The 21,775-nt window shown below is 38.1% G+C and overlaps 1 protein-coding gene across 1 annotated transcript in view; it reads right to left on the bottom strand.

Moving 5' to 3' along the window:
• Window positions 1-21,549, bottom strand: part of LOC139967705 (uncharacterized) — a 35,536-nt gene extending 13,987 nt beyond the window's left edge. The window contains exon 1 of the mRNA XM_071971737.1: window positions 21,448-21,549. The gene's annotated coding sequence lies outside the window, so the exon portion shown is untranslated. The remainder of the gene's footprint in view (window positions 1-21,447) is intronic.
• Window positions 21,550-21,775: the final 226 nt, after the last annotated feature.

Here is a 21,775-nt window from a genome sequence, read left to right as displayed (position 1 = left end):
AAGTTGGAGAATTGTAATCACTGTGGTTAGTGCAAATTTTCAAAGTAAATTAAACTAATTTATTTCTGACCAGTGATGTGCCCCAAAGTGTGGGGGGGGGGGGTGGTGCTCAATTTGGCAGATTTTTTTTTAAATTCAGCCATGGAAGAATTCGACTACTTCTATGGGATGTACAAACCCCCTTATTCATCTTCACACAAAATTTAAGCCTCTATTAATTAACAACCTTCTGTTAAGACCTAGTCATAAAACAAATTTCTAAAGTTGCCTCAGAATGCACCATTTGACTTCTGAAATGTTTAAACCCAATACATAGGGGTCGCATTCAACGATCTCAGGACCTCATTCCAGTGGCGGCGGAACCGGGGGGGGCTTGGGGGGGCTCAGCCCCCCCAATGAAAAAGTTGAGGGGGCAAATGCATGATAAGCCCCCCCAATATTTACCAAGGCTCCGAAACGTGCATCTGCCCATTTTTCAATGCATACTTGTCGATCTGTCCGATGCACACGTATACTATGTAGGTGTAATAATTTAAGTAATTGCTGGGGGACCCTCGGCCCGTCCCCTGGCTATAGACCACATTGTCACCCCAACCGCGTCTTCACGCCCCGTGAAAAGTGGAAGCAGTGAGTGTGAGTACCGGTAAGCGTAACACAACTTCGTCTTAGGCAAATGACTTGCCTCATTTCAGCCAGTTCTCCAACATCCCCTTACGTAGTGGCGGAGCGTCCATATATACAGTCAGGGGGCGGATGCCCCCCCCCCCCGACGGACTCAAATGGACTGCTGGCGCCCTTTTCAGCTTTTCACTACTTTTCACTTATTCGCGATTATTGACTATTTTATTGCGCTCTCATATACCTATTGATATTTGTCATATTCTGTTGGTGTAATTTTCCGACAAAATGGCGACGAAACCTATTTATTCTCCGTTTATCTGCAAATTAACAAGGCCCGGAAAGGGTCATTTCCTGCAATCTAGGGAGTATCTTTACTCAAAAATTTTCTGTACGCTCTGCGCCAACCTGTGGTGGCGCTCCGCTTAGATAGTGTCGAAAGCGCCCCTACAGACCATTCCTGCCCCCTGACCAATACCCCTAGCTCCGCCACTGCCCTTACTACACTCAAAAACGTCTTTGCGAGTACACTGCGAGTAATAGCTACTCTCTTAAAACACCATCGAATATACAAATTACAATGTTTTTACAGACATTTTTACGTGCAATCTGAGAAATTGCAGGCTTGAGACCCATATTTTAGGGCTAGGTATTCGCAGCATGAAACACTCGGGAAGTGCCGTTTCCGGCCATCTGAGGCTTTGAAAAAAAACCAAAATTTTCTTTCTCCGCGCCAACCGATGGTGGCGCTCCGCTTAGATAGTCTCCACACATTAGCCCCCCCCCCCCCAATAATTTTTCCGTTCCGCCGCGCCTGCTTCATTCTCTTCTTAATAATATCCTTTCAAACGCATCTGGCCCTCCGATAAAGTTTCATGCGATTATAAACATCAGTAGGGGAGAGCCCATCATTGAAATTCTGTGCATGTCACTGTTTCTGATATATTCTCCTTAGCCTGCTTATGTGATGCACTTTTCACCCAAAAATTAATGATACAATCACATCTTTTCATGCAACAACATCACCGAAGACTTTGGCAAAGAAAAGTTCTTAACAGTGGATTACCAGTTTGGTTTACAACAGCAAATAGTTAGAACATTCCATTATGGAAAGGTGGATCTATAATTTTTAAATTTCTCTTCTAATTTAGAAAATATAGAAGACATTCTTAGTGTTAACCTTTCCAACTATTTTCCAAAGTTAGTTAAGTTCAGTTTTTGTTCAGACTTGGTTGAGCTTCTCCACCTCAATCGAAGGGCTAAGCAAAGAATATTGCAGGAGCCCCCCCTCCCCCTCACCAGGCCAAAAAAAAAATCGGTGTGAAACGCTCACCTTTACAAAATCCTTTGGTTTTTCTGATATTTACGAATGATCTAGTAGGCTACTCCTTGCAAATGTTAAAATGATAATTGTAATTCAAACAGTCATATGTATGTTTACCTCTGCACCACTTCTTCAAAAACTGTTCATAATAATATCAACATGTCCACGTGTCTTTATCGACATTTCTATCAAAAACCGTAGCAGTGAAGATTTAGCAGGAGAACCAACCAACGTTTAGTCTAAGTAGACCATAAATCCCACATGATATAGTCATTCCTACACATCGAGTGGACGGAAAAGTATTGACTCGATCTCGAATGATATAACTGCTGGTGTGTTATCGGTTAGCTGTACAAGAATATATTTCAAAATGTCGCAATCATCGATTGTGCAAGCGAGCATAACTGTCGCACCATTACTCCATGCAAACGTGTGCCCGATGTCACACCAAATGGTTGTGTAAGCATAGCTCTGGTGTCACACCAACTAACTTTGCATGTGTAGCTATGGTGTCGCACCAACTATGTAGTTCCGTATTTGTATTCCATTATCACACCAATCACCTGTGCAAAGCTATATATCTGGTGTTGCGCCGGTGTAAGCATAGCCGATGATGTCCTACTATTACCGTCAATCAAAATGTGCAAGGTTTAGCTTAGCTGCAGTGTGGCATATATTGGCTGTGTAAGGCTATCTCTCATACTAGTGTCGCTTCAATCACCAAGGTGTCTCTGTTACACCAATCAAATACACAAGCATAGCTCTGGTGTCTCACCAATTGTTGTGCTACTATATCTCTGATGTCGCACCCGGTCAGCCTGTGCGAGCATATCTCTGATGCTGCTCCAATCAGTTGTTGAAGCAATGTTTTATCTCCTTCACTATATAGTTTTTCAACTTTCTTCTCATTTTCATGTATTTGTATCATTCATTCACAGGAGTCCGTTAACTTCATTAAAATACAAATACGAATAATCAAAAAGCTTGTAAAATGAAAACCAAAATGATTCAAACTCGAACGACAATTGTTGGAAGTATTACTATACACCATTATAGAATAAACAAGTAAACAACATAAGTTTTAACTCTTTGCCTCGTCAAACTTGAAAGCAGTTTAAACAACATAACTTTTAACTCTTTGCCTCGTCAAACTTGAAAGGAGTTTTTTTTTCCTGGCCTTTTCGGCAAGTATGATGGTAGTGTATCACTAGGTTATAACTGTCACATCCACAACTCAATACAGCATTGTTCATGAAACTTGAGATTGATTCATAACTATCGAGTTGATCGTAACAAAAGTTACTCTTATATTCTGTAACCCATTGCGGTATCTAATATGTTCAAAACCTTACCATAATAACTGACTATTTTATTCGTCATTGTTTCTATGAATACCGTGTAGCAGTAACGAGTGTTATGATATCATAAAAACATCATCTCCAACATAACGAAAAACATAAACAGACGACTACAAAATATTTAAGGTATGTGCGACTTAGTAGAATCTATCATGATACAGCATAACAGGAGTGTTCAAAACTGGTTTAATGTTGCCCCTAACCCTAAGTAGATGTAAATAGTTTTTTTTTAACACTTGCCCTGTGGATAGTGTTACCAATCAACTGCCACCTGGCGGTTGGATAAACTCTGTCAAGTCTGCCCGATGGATATCCCAATTCTCTAATAAATGTATAACTGTTTCTTTGAAATACAAATATTATATTAAGTATGAAAAATAAATGATATGTATAATATAGTACAAGTTTCAAAAGTGTTTCATAGCTCCATCTATGGATGGGAGACCCTTTATCTTTCTTAAAATCATTAATGGTATATACATTTTCATCAATGTAAGGCTAAGATTCAATTGACGGGCAGAATCACCCCCTAAACATCACAACGGAAATACCACTAAAATAATATATAATATACGTTATGCCAGATCTTCTTCTGTCTTTGTACTTCCCTAAAATGTAGTGAAGGTTTAACCTGTTTATCTTGACAAGAAAACTTATAGCTTCAAACTACCATCGGACGATGATATATGATGCTTTTCTATACTAGCCACATACCATTACTGAGGACAAATTTTGTCCTATACCTGTGTCTAATTCATGCCACCGAAGTAGCACTTTAATGAGGTTAAACATGAGTGGGTCGAGTCGACCGGTCGAAAATGAGCTATGACTATGAGCACAGAGTAGTCTTGTTTGAACAAGTTGCTCTGGCTTCACCTTGGCCCTATTTTCATGATAGCTTTAATTACATGCAAGAGCAATGCGAATTAATCCCTCATTAAATTTCAGTGCACGTTGATGACGTCATGTGGTGTAAGTTGAAACCGAAGTCACGGTGAATGATAGGAATTTAATGTAGTGTTCATTATTTGTACAGAGGGTTACCATCTCACAAAAAACAAAATGGCGGATCGAAATCGAACAAACAGTTTACTTCCCGAAGATTGACAGCGCGATATTATTGATTAGGGTAACATGTTTAGAGCCCACACCTGGCGGTATAACTTACAGTTTGCCAACACCCCTCCTCCGGTGAGGAATCCCTAAGAGAGAGAGAGAGACAGCGTCATCCTATCCTAGTTGTTGGTCTGTCTCCTGGGGTTTGAAACATACATCAGTAGCTATAATGATTTACTATTCTATGGTTATGTGTGACATTAGTAACATGTGCTGTTTCATCGCCTCCACAACGATATATCATATACGCAACTTAACACTATGAAATTCGACGCAAAGAGAAATTCATTTTGGAAATGGTTCCCCGCTGTCCGTGCTTGGTGGTATACACAGTTTTAAATGTATTAGCTACAAAGATGATGTATGTCCCTGCATATAAGATACTATCACGAAATATAAACAGATTCTATAACGATGGAATCCGTTGAACTCGACGATTCCAGTTCAGTGTTCTTTTCATAGTTCGTATGGAAAGCCGAGTTTTAACATTTAATCCGGAACTAAAGATATCTGAAATTATAAGTTGTTTTATATATCTGAAATTCTAATTCAGATATCTGAAATTGAATTAAAGGTATATACAACCTACAATTTCAGATATCCTTAGTTCCGGATCGATGGTTAAAAATTGAATTTCTAATTCATATATCTGAAATTGAATCCGAGATATCTGAAATTCTAATTCAGATATCTAAAACTGAATTTAAGGTATATACAACAACCTACAATTTTAGATATCCTTAGTTCCGGATTGAATGCTAAAAAATGAAATTCTAATTCAGATATCTGAAATTGAATTCGAGATATCTGAAATTCTTATTCAGATATCTGAAATTCTAAGGTAAATTACCCATCAAGTGTGAAGTATATTGGCATTACGGTTTAGGACGCCTATTTAAGCACTCATTCACATCAAATATCATCCCCTTTTAAAGGTCCACGGACACACATTGTCCCAATCACTCTAATAATCATTAGTAATTTTGAACAAAGCTGCAACTTCCATCAAAAACCATCAAAAATTGACCATTTTGCAAAGTCTTTTCTTAATTCTGGTTTTATTTGTGAATAAAAATTAACTAATTATGCACATCGATGATGTAAAGGGAGTGACTGCCTAATTTTCTGTTATGTTATTCCTTTGTTTTTACAACCTTCGTTTCAAGGACACTGAACACAGGTTCGAGTTTTTGAATTATAGTTAATGGTCTTCTTTGAAAAGAAGTGATATATGTGGGCTTGTGATTAAGGGTTAACTACTTTAAGGGCTAAAATAATGAGCACGTCATAGTTTAAGGAGTTTTCCCAGATTTGTCAAAACTTCAAATGTGTATATCTTGGAAACGAAAAGAGCTTTTTGAAAACAGATTATGAATGAGATTATCACCCACAAAAAATGAACTGAATATGGGGCAAACTGGCTAGGTGTTCGTAGTACTTTAAAGGTCAGCAGTATTGAACCAAAATATTAGCTTTCTTAAAACTGTTGATTGCCCTTGCGATCACCATACTGTTTGCCCATCCGACTCATTTCCTAGTAGTCTTCCCCTCCAAGTAGATCAACGTTACCGTAAACCCATGGGCTATGCACACTTCGTGACATACGCTACTCATTTATCACATGTACCTTCCCCAACCCCAACCCCCCCCCCACCCCACCCTACAATCCACGATGCCCTCGAACGCAAAAACAAATCCATCCACATTATACATATCGTTCTGTCCATGTGTGCAGACCAATTACCAATATATTATTATATATTATATTTATTATTATATTATTTATATTATTAAAACAAACGATTTCATTAATTATGTAGTTCGAGACTTCTGCAAAACGATTCTTTTGTTGCTTTTGTTTGATGTCTTACATGGACTTGATGTCGTAGATGCCTTAAATATTAACTTACATGTCAAGCCGTATTACATATAAAATACAGAATACACACGATAATTCGCGCTATGACTATACGAATAATCGCTTTTGTGATGTTATTCAATTCCAATTTCGATTGTCTCTCAAGTCTCTGTATTTACTATACCAACAGTCAAGGGCGTAGGAACCGGGGGGCTGGGGGCGCAAGCCCCCCCCCCAGTGAAAAATATGGTGGGGCGGAAGTATCATTCCGCCCCCCCCCCCGCTTCGCAAATCAGAAAACCCCTTTTTTATTTCCAAATGAGAAAAAAAATCTCATTTGGAGCACCGAATTGCATCTAAGGCCAGGTGAAAATGCAAAATTATTTACAAAATGGAGTGGGTGTTGAAGTGTGCTATATTGCACCAAATTGCATCTGAGGCCACCTGGAAATGCAAAAAAAATCCAAAGGGGGAGGGGGACACCCCTCCCCTTAAACCCCTCCCCCAGGCCGGCCATCAGTCTTCAGCCCCCCCCCCCACTCAAAAGTACCTTCCTACGCCACTGCCAACAGTGAAACGATTTCTGTCGAAAAGTGTCGAAAAATTTAATAAAAATATATTATACTGGATATACTTATTTAACTAAACTACGCCAGCTTATCTGTTGATGATGTTTGTGACATCTTCAAAGTACAACAACAATAAAGTTTACCCCTGTTCGACCTCGCAAGAGGTCCTACGGGGGATAATATTTAAGTTTTGTAGAATAGACAATTTTTTTTTTTCTAGGGAAAGTTGTCTATTATTCAAACAGGGAGATGCTGAGAAGTGAAGTATTGTTCGATTAACATTGTTAAGAAGCCATAAATAAACAGGAGGTCGGAACTGAGGAGCCAATTTGGTAGGGATCACTAAAGGGGGAGGAATTTCTAATTAAATGGGATTAAAAGACAGAGCGGTTTCTATTGTTTGGGTCGGAAGTGGTTGCTACAAAATACGGTAGCTGTTGAAATATTTATATAGTATGTCCTAACATGTACTCTTTCTTACTGCAGTGAATTAGATTTGGTCATAAATTTGTACTTTTATATTGATATGCATAGCTGAAAATTGCAATATTTCTTTTTTTGACAGTCGCTTGGTGGAACGACTATTTTCAGTTTACAAGACATTTACGCTTACATTATGTTGACATTTTTGTGTATAGTTTGCTGTTCTTAGCGTAAAGTTTTATTGTGTGACCAGTCGCGTCTGTATGTTGCATGTTTACTCACAAGCAACTGTAAACAACTGCACTGTAGCTTAGGCCATGTGTGATCTGGTATCGATGTGCGTACACCGAGGAGGCATGGATGTCTTACACTGCCTATACACATATTAAATTCTCACATTTATGACGTCATTAATTATAAAACTTTAGTTAGGTTTGTCACATGGACATATGTGCCATGTATTGCTTTGTAAGTCGTTTGCTTCTCTATATTCACTGCAGGGATAGAAGGCCACCCGGTACCATTGTATGTGTGTGAATGTGTGTTGGATGTGCGTGTGTATGTGTGGTATTGCTTGCTCGACTTCAGAATGGTGTACTTATGGTTATGGGTTTAGTTTTTCTTGTCTTTTCGAAGTGGTGTCCAGTTATGTAGAAAGTGCAATGCCAAAAATTAGGATTCTCTTTTCTTCTGTTATATTTGGGTCGTTTGTCCACAGTTCCTTTCTTCTCAAACCGCTCATAATTCCCAGACATTTGTGGGTGCTTTTCATGACTTTTGTCGAACTTAACATTAAATTTCTTTCAAACTCTCGACCCACACCTCCCCCCCCCCCCCTTCTCCCCTTGCAACCCGGTCCTCCCGCGTTGTCGGAAAGCAATAACTATATCGAACAAAGACCCTGAACCGCGTCTCCGAGAGTGTTTAATGAAGACAAGCCTATATATACACTTGCCCGGAAGGCTTCTCTGCAGAATTGACTGATCGGGTAACAGGTTTGATGTTTGATGTTTGAAGAAAAAAAATTGCTCAGGAAATGATAATAACGTTTCACCTGTACGTGGCAAGCGTTATTATTACTCTAAAAATGTTTATGTTCAAAATTAGTTTGGACGTGCCCCTTGGGGTAGAGTTTACCCTCCATGTGAAGTTGAGGTGCCAGGCGTGCAATGCATAGTGAATATATACATCTTTATTATTTCCTATCCGTAGTTGCTCGTAGATACCGTGAATAGCAACAATTAATAATAAAGTTAGAAACATATTGATAAAGAGTTAATACACTGAGTGGGAGGCTCCCCAAGACGTGCTTGTTAAAGTTTGAACACACAGCGCGAGAACCCTTGCCGAGGGGAACAAGACTGCTGGAAAAATTGGAAAAACAAAGATAAACGCACGAACAAACAAGAAAGTCACACAGATATATACGCATTAATTTTTACGTCGTGTTACAGTAGCCTAAATATCATGCATGACTTGAAAAACAGAAATAGACAAGTTACTTAATACTCACAATGTATACTCATTGGGGTAGAGGGTATAGGCCTATGGTAGGATATACTTGTACATGCAGTGTATACAGTGTTGTAGTACTCTACTCGAAAAGTGACTCGGTACTCGAGGAATAGGCCTATATATACTCCAGCAAAATCTCGCAAGTTTTCGGTACTCTCACTCGATGCAAAAATATGAAAGGATGCTTAAGTACTCGTCATTCAGTGCTCAGTCGGATGCTAATGTATGATTATTTCCACTCGATTTAAAGTACTTGGTACCCACTCAGGACGAGAACTTTAAGAGTACATACAATAAAACTAGTTATGTAAAACTGTCAATACAACAGGAAACAGCATAATGTTTCGGTCTTTTTTGGCATTTTAATAGTAGGCTACAATTACAGGCATACCCTCTATAACCCAGCAGTATCATACATGCATAGCCTAGTGTATGGATAATGTACGCCCTAACCTGCAAAAAAAGATGAAGAATGCATTAATGATTTACGTCAACTTGCTAACATACGGAACGCTTGGTAGCATGATTACAGTATTAGTATACATAAATCATATACCTATACGTACTTAGTGTAATACATTTTACACTTACCAACACCAGATACACTTGTTTTGCACTACTGTAATTGGAAAAGTTTCGCGAGCACGCCGGGAATACTTGATCTGAATTAACTTAGTCGAAATAAGGCCTATCTGAATGATACAAGAAACATTAACCTTAAATTGCATAAGCCAAGCAAATCAGTCTTGGCCTATAGGCAACCAGTTAGGACCATTTCTTACGATATAATACAACTCTATGCTGTCCTCCCATATCACGCTTATAATAAGGCACTCATATACTGACAGTAGGAACAGTTTCAAATCTTTCTCTGATTCTAATGCTAATACCACTACATACTGTCCTATCATATCATGCTTCAAAACACTCGTACTGACAGTATGAACAGTTTATAACCTTTGTCTGATTCTAATGCTAATACCACTCTATACTATCCTCGCATACCATGCTTTCATTGTCATTCATGCAATGATATTACGAACACTTCCTAACCTTTATTAGATAAAGAAAATACAGGACATTCATACTGCTCATACAGTCAGTATGAATGTTTTGAAGCAGGACATGAAAGGATAGTATAGACAAAAATGTCCCAACTAGGAACTATAGGAAAAGCGATAGGCCGGAATGCCTCAAGGTAGTAGACATCTGTTGTGGAACTGTAAACCTGGTATTTATCAACTCTCTATGTCATGAAGGGAATACTTTTGACTATAGGAGGATTAGCAGCTTTAGCAACAATGATGAGCACATTATGACTGGTTACCTTCACTGGTTGTAATTGTATCGAGGCGTCCGTGAGGGAGGGGGGCGGGATGGGAGTAGGGGTAGAGCTTATTCCAAGGGCGTAGGAACCGGGGGGGCTGGGGGGGCGCCAGCCCCCCCAGTGAAAAATGTGGAGGGGCGGAAGTATCATTCCGCCCCCCCCCCCCGCTTCGCAAGTCAGAAAACCCCTTTTTCATTTCCAAATGAGAAAAAAATCTCATTTGGAGCACCAAATTGCATCTAAGGCCTGGTGAAAATACAAAATTAAGTTTACAAAATGGAGTGGGTGTTGAAGTGTGCTATATTGCACCAAATTGCATCTGAGGCTATCTGGAAATGCAAAAAAATCCAAAGGGGAGGGGGACACCCCCTCCCCTTAGACCCCTCCCCCAGGCCGGCCATCAGTCTTCAGCCCCCCCACTCAAAAGTACCTTCCTACGCCACTGGCTTATTCTATCTAATTCAATGTTGCCCATTTGAATGAAAAAAATCCTTGTCCTTTCGCCTTCTACTGAGTAGCGGTATATCCAGACTTTTCGAAGTTTAAGTCAAATGAGAATTGTTTTTAATGAAAAACAATTACATCATTGTTTCAAAGTGAAGCTTTTACTAAGTCAAGCTAACGACCTATAACGTATAATTTTTATGATTCATGATATCGATCAATCAGGATCAAAATTATTTCCAAAATCAACTCAAAACTTTGTTTCATCAGATTACACGAGGAAAGGAAACTCGTCGACCCCCACCCTGACCCCCACCCTTACCCCACCCCTTGCCTCTTGAAGTTTTCATGCATTCATTGCTACTATAGGCGTATTTACCGTTTCCCAAGTTCCTCAAACGGAAATAAACAGAAACTATTTAAACAGCTATACAGCAAACAGAAGTTGCCTTCATTTAGTTTAAATTTCTCGTCATCGTCCAACTAGAATGTCTGCTTATTATGTCGCCCATATACTTCTCATGACAATCATGGTATCATCCAGTGAGGTTATATTATTCCTCTCCTTCTTTCTGTAGCTTTGAAGAAGAAAAAAACATGAAACGGGCCGACCGTTTTCATGTACATAAAATGAGCGAGAGTACTGTAATAAATCCGTTACAATCGTGACATTATGCTAGCCTCGTATTTGTAATCAGCTGAATTTTACTTCATTGATACTTTAGTGAGTTTATGAAGCTATTTTTATTCATGCCGTGTCAAACCGCTTGCCGATTTAAGGATTTAAACGACTGATGAGTACCCTCTATAAATGATTATTACCTGGTGATAAAGCACCGACCAAAATAAGACAAGAAAAACTCACGCCGGAGCTAAAGGTGAGAAGATCGTTGCAAGACGCGTGATTGCACAACAGCTTAGTATGTTGGACAAAATCCACACTACGCATAAACTTGGACCCTAATATGGCGTGGTATATATTGCGGCGCATACTGGGAAATTTCCATGAGTTTATCTTAGTAACGCAACGTTAAGCCCCGCTTTAAGTTAACTCGAAAGTAATTGGACTCGGAAGGACATGAAAATTGTTTAAAAGTAATCGCAAATCATTCTAGTACATAGAGTCGTGACCTGCGCAAGAGGTCAACCGCGTCACCCTCACATTTGGAAGCGCCACTCGGAGCCTCCCGTTGTTATACCAAAGAGTTTGTGTCTATGACAAATATCTGCTCAAAACAGAGATATTAATGATGTATACCTATATAGCTCACAAGTCGTGATTCTAGCGCCAAAACGCTATTACAGAATCTGTGGTTATCATTTCCACTTTTAAAAACAGCGCACGCAGAACAGAGATGTACACTTAGTTTAACGCCTCTCAGGTACTCCCCTCCCCCTCATAATTGTCAGTTATCTACCCAAAGATGAAATGTGAAAATGAAAACTATTTCATTTGCCTTGGTCTTTAAGAGTACTATGTCGGCTCACATTAAACAATGGGGACTTAAAACGATCTGGTGAGGACCTATAGTGACGTCACTGGTTAATGCTTATATTACCCCGTAAATATTATGTTGAAGCATACTTATAGTACAATAAAACCTAATGTGTTGCTCTTCGCTCTCAATTCTTGTTAGAAACTAAGGAAAAGCAAACCACATAACCATCGTTAAGCCATTTAGTAGATATGGAAACCTATCCCTGGACAAGAACAACAGTTGGGAGATGGTTTCACTTATGTCTTCATAATAGGCTACTAGATTGATACGAAAGCCCATAAGTGACATAGGTAAAATATTGATATTCCGTTACTATATACGAATTTGTTCTCACTTCTCGGCCTTTTGGCTAAGATCATGTGTATAGTATCTGTTCCCCTTCGAGGGGAATCGTGATACACACATGACGATGACCACACAGTCACAGTCTCGATGCAGTCGTTCGGTTGTTAGGTTTTTCGTGCCCAGGTTCTTTCCTGGGTGACTGTTCTTAAAAAGTATATACGACTTTGTTCGAATGAATTGATATTGTTTTACGAATGGCACTAATGGGCAAGTCAAAAATTCACATCACAGAGTCATCAATGTTTATATACATTTCAAACCTCTGGAAATCTGCTTTAAGGCTATAAGTTAATGATGACGTTGGCTCCTCAGTGCAAGCCTAAATGTTTATATTACCTTCCTTATTTTTTATTCTAATAACTGAACAAACTGGATAACATTCAACCCAATACATGTTTTCCTGTTGAGCTTTCTGTTACATAAGAGGAGCTGACCTAAATGGTCTGTGTATTTTATATGTTAACCAGCCACTTCCATTTTTGAGCCTCGGCTGTTTTTAAAGGGTCATTTTCAAAAATCAAAAGTGGTGTAGAAATGCAACCTGTCGGCAACATCTTAAAATTTATTTGTTTGTTAACGTCCCTTAAAGACTAACTATCCACTGGAAACTCTACAGCGCCCTCTAACTGCTAGAAAGTTTGACATATATGCTAGTCGACGTGCAGCGTCAACAAAATGATTTAAGCGACAGTTTCCAAAATTGTTTCACGAGGCCAAAATTTATCGCTTTCAGATGTTACAGTCGGTTTTAAGTACTCTCTCGCGCCCTCTTTAGGGTCACGGAGTCCGCTTTATATCTCATAAATCTGGCAGTTGACGAGTCTCGTTCTAGACTCATTTACGCGGATTGATTAATGATGTGTCACTGATGGTTGTCGCAACTATTTTCCCCGATAACTTAAGTCTCAAGAGGGTTAGGCTACGTTAGGCTAGTAACATGTCAGCGGGAGCGAAGGGTGTTGCTAACGAAGTAATCTTAGGTGAATGAAATATTTTTGAGTGGTCTTTATTGTTTGTTGAACGGCTAGAATTGCCCTCAGATTCCTAAGGGAATTAGGGGGAGGAAACGCTTAAAAGTTGAATGATGGTTAAATTGTTATAGCTTCATTTTTCAATTAACATTATTCATTGAACTCTCAAGGATTTCGACAGGCAGTAAAAAACAACTTACCACGAACGACGTGTCAGATAAACGGCGTTGAGTAAATAACATAATACGAACAGGCAAATATAGATATTATCACCTTTTGTGTCGAGCTGTTCCGACTCTGTTAGGTATATATTCATACATGTGCGGGTTTTATGTACATAATATATATATATATATATATATATATATATATATATATATATATATATGCTGTAGCTGTGGTAATAAGAAGAGAGGAATACAAGGGGTACGGCCACTGCTTTTTAAAACCAGTTAGGTCCTTTTGGCGAGCTCTTTGGAGGCAATATCTACTTTGAGAAACAAAAAGAAAAGAAAACGTTACCTGATGTAATACCTTTGCAGATTCAGGGGTCATAATGGTACCGGCATTTTACATTTTAGTAGTATTATGTGCAATTCGTTCCATTCCATTTTGCAATTTTCGATCACAGATTTTGGAATGTTATATAGCCTACGCATAAATGAACGCTACATGTATTCCAGATGTATGGTGAGACTTTCATCCACTATGGGTGTGTTTCCTCGTTTGGTCAATTTAATGGGGACTTTTTCGAATCAGTGTATACAATCTTTATAACCATTAATCAAAATCAACAAGTACATAACTGTTCAATATTCTGCCTAAAATTGAGTTTTTAAGTCGTGCATAAATGTAAGAAACTTCAGGGAGTTCCTAACTGGGTGGGCCACCTTTCACGGATAGGCTACGTGTGGGGATTGGTTCCCCCGTGCCATGTGGTTCCAAAGTCATATGACAAGTATAAAAGATAACTGATGTGGTAAAATGCACTTGGGCATTTATCTAACATCCGAAGGTGATAAAAAGCACTGAAACAAGCGAGGCATTTTGTTTCACCATTGTTTGCCGTAAAGTGAAAGGAAAGAGATGTCGTTACATTAGAGCGGTGAAACGTATGGGAGAGGGGGAGGGGGAGGGTTAAGAGTGTGGGGTGGGGTCAGTGATGGTGGACTGGGGTATAAATTGCTATCGGGTCAGTAGCCCAACCGGTGGCGTAGAGGCCGCGGAAACAAGCGACGCGTTGGCGATTCAGATGAAACTATAGAGGCTCCTTAACTTGGAGGCTCCTTCGGTGAATCGCTTGTGAGTCATTCAACCGATTGGCCGGTCAATCCGTCTCTATGTGGGGTGATTTCCATCATAAGAGATACAGCATTCATTGCCGAACTGCATTCAACTTTCGTTATTCACAATTTCGACTGTATTCTTATATATACTTTTGCTGGCACATGACTATATTATTTGACATGTATATATTTCTTGGTAAACTGCATTTGTTGACCCTTGACCTTGTGTTCCCCCAGGAATAGTAACTTAACATATGGGTAATCTTGAACTAAATACGTCACGTGGTTTCCTCTGTTATTTATCGCTATTAAGACGTGATATTCACGAAAGACTACTTGAACGCGTCTAAAAAGTGACATGAAGAGTTCTTTGCAATGTGTTTTATTAATATCTAAACGGGGACATATATATATATATAAATATGTATATATATATATACATATATATATATATATATATATATATATATATATATATATATATATATATATATATATATATATATATATATATATATATATATATATATATATATATATACGAAATATGTAGTACGAAACTCGACTAGTCACTTTTAATTTCCCGTTCTCTCAAGAAAAAGTTGATTAGAAGAAAATTGGATGAGGTGGATTAGTGGGAACCACCCAACAGGTTTCGAGGAATTCGATCTTTCACCGCAACAGACTCGACCACAAGTATAAGATAGTGACATTTAACTGTACTAAGATAATTCAAACCCTATTGCAACGTCAAAAGTGCGTACTCAAGTCGAAAGAAACGGGGTTCATGAAGGTACAGACTAAGGTTTCATATCCATGTCAGTGATTTACAGTTTGATTTCTTCTTTTATAAAAAAAAAACTTAGCTGAAATTATATTTCATTGCACTTGAAGATATAACATTACTTTCATAAGAGAATACAAAGCTCGTCGTACGCAATATGATACTGGCGTAGACTTCAACAACATCATACAATTAATTTGTTATGCAGCAAAACTGTCCCTTGGACGCCCCCTACCCTCCACATCCCACCTCATGTGTTCCCCTTTCTATATAACGCGAAGGATGTAAATCATACTAACATTTGAATTGAAATATAGGAAACCACTTGCCCTTCAGGTTAGTTCGGTAAAACCCTGCACATGCCAGTATGCCTGTTTTAAATAAAACCCCATTTATCCTTACCATCATCGTCTATCATTTTGGTTGCATTGTCGTACATCAATTTGAGGGCGCAGTCAATCGCCATCATTTAAGGCAACTTTTCCCCCAACTTGCTGTAATTTGTGATAGTTAAAACACTTAGCATTGTATTTCAGTACTTCAACCCTTCGGGGAAAGTTGTACCCATTTATAACTCTATTCGTCTTTCTCCAACATTTCATCATTTATGTGCATCTTAGGTGCATGACAGAAATATCACCCTTAAATCTACTTCTAATCTCAGTAGCAGTTAAATCAATCTCTTCATATACCATTATGTATAATGACTTTATATAATCTATCAACAAACAGTTTCCTGTTTTAGGCTATCTGTTTATATATATACCCTAAAACAGTAACCTTTTTTTTTCAATTCACATTTGCAATTATCACGTTAGAATTCACTTCGGATTTTTACTTCTAAGTATCAAAAAAATTTTGTTGGTGTTTAGTGTTGACTGTCTAGTACTTAATATTTGTCCGAATGGAACTGATTAATAAATTAATCGCTGATTATAGAGGTCTGTAGAGAACAAAAATGATGATGACAAAACTGTCTTAGTTTGATCAATTAAAATATGTTCCTTCAGCAGCATTCTATAAACAATATAAAGGCTACACAGACTAACGAGCAATTACGCAAAATGTTGCTTCGAGCAATCACTGAAGAAAGAAAAAAAAACACAAATTGGATTTATCAGGTTGGCTTTCATCCTTCATGGTTCAAAATGATTATTTGAATTGACATTTCTACTTCGTTTGTCGTGGGAAAAATCAGCCAAACATTGAAATCAGTTTGTGAACATTTCAATGTTCAAACATCTCGGTGGCGCCTCGAAAGCTCACGATATTCATTATTTCGCTTGAAGCAAACATTTTTAACTGGCAACCTAGCAGGCGCACAAGTTTGTGGACTCCTGGCTATGACCTATAAGTTCATTCGCTATAAACGTAATACATAGGCTATTATAGTATTATCCTTAATGATTACAATCACTATGTAAACATAATACATAGGCTATATTATATTATTATTATCTTTAAAATGATTGCAATCACTATAAACATATGACATAGGCTATAATATTATTATCTTTAACGATTAAAACCAAAATGTATTCTATAGGTCTATGCGTTTAATAGCTACTCAACGTTTCTCATCAATATTTGAGGAAGACAAAAGGGAATAAAAATACATTTTAATTAAATTAAATTAAATTAATTTTATTTATTCATTATATTTATTACATGATTATGTCTCGGTCGCTGATCTGAAGCAGGTTATGAAAATGGTCGCTGAGGAAATTAAAATCAGCCATTGCACATTAATGATTCGGAGGATGTTTTACACAGAGATATTGTCAACTAATTTATCCTAAAATGTCTGTTTTTTCCCTTCATGTGAATGCTTTAATGTTAATTGAAATGTCTCGTGCATTCATTTCATATCTTACTCAATGGCTCCATGAAAGGAGCAGTCCAAGCATTTATCTTATACTAATATTTGAACATTAGTAAAACCGACATAGGCAGAGAAATGTTTTTGTTTGCTTTATAACCCTAAAATACCAACACTTAAACACTAAAGTTCTGTCTCCCTTGTCTGTCTTTCTCTACGTTATTATTAACGTCGCCTCTTTGTATACTCGCCTCCTCCCTCTATTGCCCCCCTACGGTCAATCAGAACTAGATCACCTCTCATGGGAAAATTGTCGTTTTTACATATATTAGTTATTAACCACAAACCAAAGAAGTCACTTTACTCGTTACCTAACTTACTGGTAATAGGGAAACCACTACTTGCGACTTGAGCCCTAGGCAGGTTCGATGCTGACCGTTATAGTGAAGGTACAATATATATATATTACATACCTCAGATATTTCTCACCATAATAAAGTCGTATAGCTCCCAATCAGTTTGTGTGGCAAACACTTCACAATATGTTTTATGTCAAATATTGAAAATCTTATGCCTTAAGGTGAAGAGTACTGGGCTGTTGTGATTCAGGAAAACACATACAAAAATATAAACAGCATCACTCTGAAGAATGTATTTAGGTGATTTCCGTTTAATGGAGGAGGGTGTGTCAAACTCTTCCTCCTCCTCCCCCCTCCCCTCCCTCACCTCACAATTTATTTTCTTTCGAACTCTCTACTATCCCATACCAATTTTTCTTCCTTTGTTCAACTTGAAATATTTTAGTGGCGCTACAAGTTTGAAGCGAAAAGATTGTGATCTATATATCGGGTGATGGAGTGTGGGGCCACACGACAGAGTGACTTATATATAACTGATTGAGTCAAATTACTTGAACTGGAGACAAGAAACACGTTAAAATTACCATGCACGGTATCAAGTTAAATAGTTCATTTCAGGTAATATATATCATTTAAAAACAAGAATAATAGTTGCACAAACTTGAACAGTTATAGTAAACTGATTTAGGACTTCCAATCATTAGATTGTTAGTCTATACACTTGACAACAGAGGGAAGAAATGGCTTCAACAAACAGACTTGCCGAGTTGATGACGATGTTCAAGGGCTTAAGTTACCCACGAACAGCGGGAGAACCCACCATTATAGATGAAAGCTTTTTAAGTGTGACGTCACAAATGAAGCGCTACAGAGAGATAGGTATGCGCAGGCAAGGAGAAACAAGGTGATATCAGTTGAGAAGGAAAATAGAAGTCTTGACAGTAAATATTCGTATCCTACTTAAGCACTCTCCCCCTTGCCTGTAATTATTTTTGCTGATCTAGTAAACGTCAAGGCAGCGAGAAACACTCAAATTGAGCTAATGACCCTGCAGACGCAGAAACAGTTGCCGAAAAGGGAGTCAATATATGCCTACTTTTAACTAACTGTACAGTTAAGGTCACAATACAAGTAGAATTATTCTTTGTAATAACATTGCAAGTTTCTTTCAATCTGTCTACAATAAAAACATTTTTATAGAACTTAATAAAAAACTTTCTTAATTGTTTATCACCTTGTCAAAAGACGATGGATTAATGAATGAAAATTATATAACAATACAGTAATCAACCTCCATAATTCTGTGAACAGGGAAATAACAGCTCCCTTTATGCATTCGTTCGTGTTACATCGGTGTCCCTTTAACTTAACATATAATAACCATCAAGATGAGGCTGACGTGAAGGACAGAAGTTTGAACGTTTGGTGGACAAAACATGAAAATGACAAAGCAGTGAGGAACACAAGCACGCTACAACTTTAATAAATGCGCAAACGAAATTCACCCACTGGTGGCATAAATTGTTTATCTCAAATTGTGTCACATATTAGACCAAGAAGAAATTAGAAACTGTTTTTTTTTACCATTCGGCACACGTCCATTCTCCTACAGAGAGCGTCCTCGCACTCATTTTCAGAAGTATCGAGATTGTGTTCAATAATTCACTCCTTCTGTTTTCTTGGTGGGGTGCGTATTAGAAGCCCCACTTAACTAGCACAACACACGTACGTCAGCAATGCTTAACATATATTTGGGTTAAGTAGGTAAAATCGAGGAGATATGGCATAAATGTCAACTATTTTCAACTACTTTTGTCCACCTCTATCTTTCACTCTCTCGCCACGTACGAACCATCGCAGCAGTGAATAAGTACATATCAATATATCTTTTCTCTTTTCTTCTTTTCAGTTTTGTTCGCGGTTGGGTCCGGCAGCTGATGCAAGAAGCAATATAGGGTGATTAAGACCCTCGTAGTATTACTTCGTGACAGTATTTGCTGGACTCTAAGGTTATGAGTGTGTGGCAAACAGAGAATGCTATATAATTGAAAGTATCATTTAAGAACTATAACTTCCATGACTATCTAGGCCAAAACTGATCACTTCTAAAGCTTCTAAAGAAACCACAGTCACAGGGGGAGGGAGGGGGTCACCAGCAGTGGTCCACAAAGTACGTAGAGTACCGTACTCAACTCGTCTTTTGTTTCCTTGTAAATATGGACTATGGCTGATATTGAACAATGACGTACACATGACTTCAAAGATGGGGGTGGGGTGGGGGAGGGAGTGAGGGGAGATACAAGTTCCAACTTTCCCCGACTGAGTTAGGTAGGGGTATGAAACTTTATCGACGGTCTGTATTGGCGGCTCTATCAATTTTACGAATGAGAGGTGAAGTTGTGGAGTCGATGAATGCGACGCCCTTGCAGGAGGTTTGGAGATGTCCACCCGAAAAAAAAATTGGAGGTCAAATGGTTCATTCTAATGTACATTTTACACCATACACTAAATTAGGTCAATAATTATGTCTAAGCGCAAGGTTGTGCTAATAAGTACTTTTGAACTTGGATCTTGAAAGAAGTACCCCGACTGAACGATTTTCACTCGATTAAACGTTTTCCTCCGACCGACGATGGAGATGTCTCCTTTGCGCACGCCATTGATATTTAAGTTAGAATGGTACACGGCTTATATAAGTTATGTGTCGCAGTGAAGATATACAGATTGGTTCCAGAAATCAGTGTACAACAGTCAGTGCGGCATTTTCGTTTGTTTTTCGTTTTTTTTTTTTCATCAGGAACTTTCCACAATTCCTTTAAAATTGTCAATGTTTCATCATAAGTGTTAACACAAAGAATATCGACTTCTTGTCGAGCTTTCGAGAAAAGAAAGAACCCCGAAACTTTGAAATATATGAGGTCACCTTGTTTGGTGATACAAAGATTAAGCTTAATAATCTGGCACTGCCGTAGTGTGCATCCCATAGCATCCCTGTTCCTATACATGTTAGTGATTGCAATTCATGACACAATAGATTCACACTACTAACCTCGAGCAATGTAATTGACGTCATCGGTAAATTTATCTTAAAGGAACGTTCCTGGTATTTAAATCGTGTTTTTTTTTTGTATCCAATACCTTGCAACCCAAAACTTTGGATATAGTTCTAAAACGAATTCTGTATTTAATTATCAACCTTCCCTCTGAGCTTTTCCCTAACTGAAATTATGATTAAGACCTAAGACCTCAGGTGACGATATAGGCTGTGTCCCTACAGTATCCTTCCATCTATGGTATACCACGCCATAATCAGTGAGTAAACGTATTTAATATATTGGTGATGATTCGATGTTAAACTGTAGGAATTAAAATGTAATAATGGTGTAAATATTGATGGTGATTATAAAGGTGTATTATATTCTTTTAGAAATTCGTTAATGAAATGGGAAAATTACGCAGCGAGAGCACACGCAATGCGTGAAAATACTATTAAATTCGCGTATGCTAGAACAACATGTAAACGGACATTGTGAATAAATTTGCAAATGCTATGAGAGTCTATCGGCTATCGTATGCTAGGAAAGACATGCCTAATAAAAACTCATGGCATTGCGGGAGTGGCAAATTTAGTGCGTCAGTCAATTAATCAAATTTACAATTAACTTTGTGTCTTTTGCATATACCAATCCTATCTGGGATAGCTTCAAATCACATCAGCTAACTGAGCATACGCTTACAACTTGACCAATACAAAACAACACTAAGTTTTACAAAGCATAGGCCTATACACTTCTGATTTACAGGTTGAGAGAAAATGACATTTGAAACTTACCTCAAGCCTTCAATTTCTTTTAATAATAACACAGAGATGGTTGTGACGTCAATAATTCACTCTGTCCGGACGGCCCATATTATTTCCTTTGCTTCTATCGCTGGGTCCAGTTCCCCCCTCCCCCCCCCCAAAAAAATGTTACCCACATAAATGCATATAGTGTCACTAGATATATAGTATTTTGACTTACAACGGAGCGTTATAAAGAAGTCGGGCGAAGTATAAATGAAGAGAAGTTTCGGTGCTAAAAGCCAGTAAGTGACAAACACAATTGAGGGGCTCGTTTACCTTTACTTCAAGAGATTTACTCCTAATCTTTGAATGGGTC

The sequence above is a fragment of the Apostichopus japonicus genome, chromosome 5 (genome assembly GCF_037975245.1).
Source record: "Apostichopus japonicus isolate 1M-3 chromosome 5, ASM3797524v1, whole genome shotgun sequence".
Lineage (NCBI taxonomy): Eukaryota > Metazoa > Echinodermata > Holothuroidea > Aspidochirotida > Stichopodidae > Apostichopus > Apostichopus japonicus.
This window is presented reverse-complemented; position numbering and strand designations above follow the sequence as displayed.